The sequence below is a fragment of the Pieris brassicae genome, chromosome 14 (assembly GCF_905147105.1).
Source record: "Pieris brassicae chromosome 14, ilPieBrab1.1, whole genome shotgun sequence".
Taxonomy (NCBI): Eukaryota; Metazoa; Arthropoda; class Insecta; order Lepidoptera; family Pieridae; genus Pieris; species Pieris brassicae.
The window spans coordinates 4,031,946-4,037,141 of NC_059678.1; the positions used below are offsets into that span (position 1 = coordinate 4,031,946).

Here is a 5,196-nt window from a genome sequence, read left to right on the forward strand (position 1 = left end):
GAGTTTAGGGACCTTCCGTAGAACTATTTTTTGCCGCTGATGACCTCATCTACCCCCTAGTTGCGTGTTTTCCACGATTTTTTGGCCACCCTGTATAGTATATATTACGTAACTTAAATTCTAAAGCATTTTTAACTTTTATGTATTGAATTTAAACGGTAAGCTCGTCAATTGACATTTGTCTTTGTGTGTTATATACAGTATATATTACGTAACTTACATTCTAAAGTATTTTTACCTTTCATGTATTTAAATGGTAAGCTCGCTGATAGGGTGGCATGCCTCAGGCTTCGCTCCGGGTGACTCGCTATAATTATTAACATCGTACCCTGGTACACCGCTATGCCCGGGGCAAAATACAAATTCAAAAGCGATTTGCCCCGGGCAACAACGAGATATACTAACTGTTCTCTGACTCCGGCTATAAAATTTCTCGTTGCTAGGCGGTGGCAATTTGTTTGCAATGTCAAAATTTTACACACTTAAAAATAATCGATTGTCGTGTTTTCTCTACGTCCGTCGTACGTGAGCGATTCTGAGCATCACCACTGTGTTACCAGCTGCCCACTGAAGTATTATTTTATTATGTAAAAAAGGCTATATGTTATTCAGTTTAGACGCTAAGAAATTGACAGGAGCTAGGTCAGTCATTTATTCCTATTAGACCATCTAAAGTGAACTTTGAACGTGAAAGATGTTTAACAATATTTTGTATACGTTAGTTAAATAATTATATGAAGACAATGTACTCCTAGAATAACACTACTTTAAAATAGGCACAAATTACAATACAAATTAAGCAATGCAGAAGATAGATCGATTATTGTATTGTAAGTATACATGTGCCTTACAGATTTACGTATATTGAAACCGTATAATATTATACATTAAAGTATAATAAAACAGTATGTGAGATAAATGTAAAATAATTACAGTTTCTAGTATTACAAAATAACAAAAATATGTAATATTCAGCAACTAATTTGATTTTGTCAAGTCAAATTCAAAATCATTCATTCATATAGGTAACACAATGTCCACTTATGAACGTCAAAAACAGAAATGTATATGAAATTCTAGTTTTACATTTACTGCCAGTTATCAAATCAAGGGCGTAGAACGGAAGAGAAGAACTGGCAATAAACTCTCCGCCACTCTTTTTGATCGCCAAATTTTTGTTTTACTTAACGTTTGTAAGGAGATGCAACCATTACACTATGTTCCACATGACATCTTAAGTAATTAATAAAATAAATTAAAAACAAAGATTTGTGGATAAATCTTCAGCAGGAGGCATGGTGAAATAGGAGCACACACTTACATTCTCGTGGTAACAACACGCAAATACATACTCGAACTAACATCACCGCATACACGAATTCAAATACGACCAGTAACCACAAGTAGCACCCGTTCACGAGTATGAAGCATGGCCAGCCATCGGCTCCCTCGCCATATTTTAGGAAGAGAGACAACCCGAACCATGGAATGATGGAGCAAGACCAGCATGTTTCCAAGCATTGAATTGAATATAATCCTTCAACAACAGAGCTGGTACAGCATGTGATAAGGCTGAAAAAGCTAAAGCCTGCAAATACAGGAGTCTAGGCTCCGAATATGATTTTGTCCCATTCGGTGTCGAGATCCTTGATCCGGGGAGTCTTAGCGCTACAAGGCTTTTTAAGGTAATATCAAAAAGGTTAGTCGACATCACAGGAGACCGAAGAACTGGGAGGTACCGTGAAATTCAATTATTTCCGCTTTTTTTAATTTTTGGTGTTAGCATAGCCAACCACGTGTTACTTAGACCGAAGTGTAAATCAAATTCAAACTATAGTGACGATAATACAGTGAAATTATTCTTTCGTGTCACGGTATTAAGGCTAACTAAAACCACATTAGGGGGAAACGAAGTTCGCGGCGGCAGCTAGTACTCTATAAAAGATGTTTGAACTTTGGCTTATCGGAAAGATGGTTGAGCCATTATCTTTATTTCTACTATTAAAGTTGTTTATCATTTATTTTACTAAAAATATGTAGATTCTTTCTTACATACATAACATTTTCATAAATGAATTGGCAAGATACTGTCAAGCCTAGTGGCGGAAGGATCTCAACGCTCAGATCGTTCGAATGGCAGCTGTGTGATGTTTTCTGTGTGCATTTATCACTTCAATGTAGGCAAAATAGATGAAATTTTTTATTATAAGGTTCGTGATCAAGGTTTTGTAAGTTAACTCATACGCCTGGGGGGGTCTTATGTCCTTGTCGTATAATAGAAATGTTTATTTTACCACCAACATATTTTATTTCTTCATGAATTTCATTAAGGCTTTTACCTTCGTAATAATGAATTTACAAAGAAGTTTCACTTTTGACACGTGTACTTTTTACGCACGCAGTTTTTGTTTTATTTAAGCACATACTTAGTTAAATCAAATCTACGATGAGTGTTAATGCTCGCTCAACATCAGACGAACCCCCTCCAGCCCCCCTTTCTTTAATGAGAAACATTAATATTAAGATTTATTTAGAAAATTGATGGATAATGTCTAAAATTGACTAATCTTTTTTGCTCATATCCTGGTTTAAGAGCTTTTAAAGCCTTTTTAGACAGCGTAAATGACTTCCTTCCATCTTCAGAATTACTCATTAAAAGAAGTATACCTGTGAACGAAAATATTTAGACAATAAACAAAGGCAAAACACATACATTGTTAAACTTTAGAAAATCTGGACCGCACATTTCTGTATGTTTCATGATATTTCAAATCAGGCAAGACTCCTATGTCACACACCAATGTGTACCTACAATAAACCTGAAGAAGAGGTTGATAATTTGAAATTAAATTATGAATTTCTTACCGCATAGGAAATAAAATAGCAGGTGTTTCATTACGATTGTTTTTAATTACTTTCGTGTTAGCGTTAAATTGAATTAAAATTTAATTCAAGTAAAATTTTACGCGAGGAATAAAAAATTGTTATTGCCGCATTACCAGGCATGCCTACGGCTAGATATGGCTGTAGGCATGTTTTTACCAATTAAAATTGCTTTGAAACAGGTTACAAAATCGAAAGAAATATTTAATGATAATAATTTATTGCAAGAATATTGTACAAAATGTGTAATGTGGTACACTATGGCATATTGTGCCACACAAAATGGCGCGCAAATTTGTCTTTAAAGGAGTTTTACATTTTACATTATTAGTCATATGAATTGGTAAATTCTTATATTATTTAGCGACTGTAATTCTTTCATATGTATTTTATCAATATAATAGCTCAGATCGAAGCATTTTTTTAAGCGATATTCATTTTTCTTACATCCTCTTTGACGATATTATCTGCGCGCATTCTGTCAAAGTTATGTCAAACGCTATAAGGTTAGATGAAAACATTATATGATATATTATGAGTTGTAACAAATTTGCTATAGTAACAAAAGTATTCTAAAATTTTCTGATTTTCGCGCAACTTTCTTAATTTTTCACAAGAACCTTCTCCTGACAAACACAACAAAAACAGAATATAGATTTATTTATATATATATATGGATTGTGTTTTTAATTAGAGTCAAAAGTTTAAATTAAATTATGATCAACACACATTTCTTTTCGTTTTACATAGTAGGAGTTTTACATTTTACATTATTAGTCATATGAATTGGTCAATTCTTATATTATTTAGCGACTGTAATTATTTCATATGTATTTTATCAATATAATAGCTCAGATCGAAGCATAGCCTACTCGTTTGCCCCTGTAAAAATATAATAAAGGCCATCAACGCACTTGCGACCCCTTTGCCATTATGGGTGTACATGGGCGATGATATGACTTAACATCACATGAGTGTACTCCCCGTTTGCCCCGCCTTCTATAAAAAAAATATTAAAAGCCGGCAACGCACTCGCATCCCCTCTGACATTGAGAGTGTCCACGGGCGGTAGTATCATTTCACATCAGATGAACGTCCTGCTCGTTTGATGCCTCTTCTATAAAAAAATAGATTGTAGGCCGGCAACGTACTCGCGACCCCGGACGTACTGGCATTTAGGGTGTTTATGTAGGCCAGTGTCACTAAACTGATGAGCGACCTGCCACCTGCCCGTTGTTCCCTGTTCTATAACAAATATATTATAGGCTGGCAACGCACTCGCGACCCCTTTGGCATTAAGACTGTCCACGGGCGGCAGTATCATTTCATATCGGATGAGCGTACTGCCCGTTTGATGCTTTGTAAGGAACTGCAACCATTACACCATGTTCCACTTCTTTAAGTCTATCTTCTATAATATAAAAAATTAATCGCAAAATGTGTTGGTAAGCGCATAACTCTACAACGCCTGGACCAATTGTACCAATTCTTTTTTTTAAATGTTCGTTGAAGTCTAAGGATGGATTTTACGGCGAGAAAAATTCGAATAATTTCCGGGTAAACCCTAAAACAGCCCTTTTCTTTTTCACATACAAACGTTTTGTAAATAAAATGTAGAGTCAATTTGAACTTTATTGCTATCCAATAAAGTTCATATTACATTACAAGCACTCACTCAAACAAATCGCGTTAAAAAAAGGATTTAATTTTTGAATTATTAATTTAATATCCCTATCTGAGCAAAATTATTTGAATACATACTAATGGGAAAATATATCAATGAGGGACACAATGTTTAAATATTTGTCACTCTTAGGCTCCAACTATCCTTTTAGATTATTTTCCAATCAGGTTTAGTTGAAGACCTCTTAGTTTGAAGCCCTCTAGCAGACATCCCAGTCGGGGTTATTTTGTGGGTCACAGAAGTGTGGCCAAAATATTCGTGGAAGCGAAGATACTTTGGTCACCCGAGCTGAACCTCACATCGGCCTATAATCAGGGTGATAGCAGAACTATCACCCTCATGAAAATTTTTTACGCCGACTATAAAATTGGCAGGAACAAAAAACTGTCACATTTCAAATATTTTTGACAGAACGAAGTCAGTGGGGTCCGCTAGTAATAAAATAAAAAATACAAATAAGATTTGTCCTCTACCAGCAGGAGGCATGGTGAAATAGGAGCACTCAGATACATTCTCCAAGGAACAACACTCAAATTCGGTTAATTGGTAAACATACATATTATATTTAAAAAATTGCATGTTTTAGTAAAATATTTAACTTCATTTAATAGTCAAATTAACAAGTCAAT

At 34.8% G+C, this 5,196-nt stretch overlaps 1 long non-coding RNA gene across 1 annotated transcript; it reads right to left on the minus strand.

Annotated features, from left to right (window-relative positions):
* Positions 1-1,943: 1,943 nt before the first annotated feature.
* Positions 1,944-2,858, minus strand: LOC123718096. Its single transcript, XR_006754922.1, has 2 exons — positions 2,745-2,858; positions 1,944-2,667 (listed from the first exon to the last, which is right to left on the minus strand). It is a non-coding gene; the product is annotated as an uncharacterized LOC123718096 (long non-coding RNA).
* Between the last annotated feature and the right edge of the window lie 2,338 nt (positions 2,859-5,196).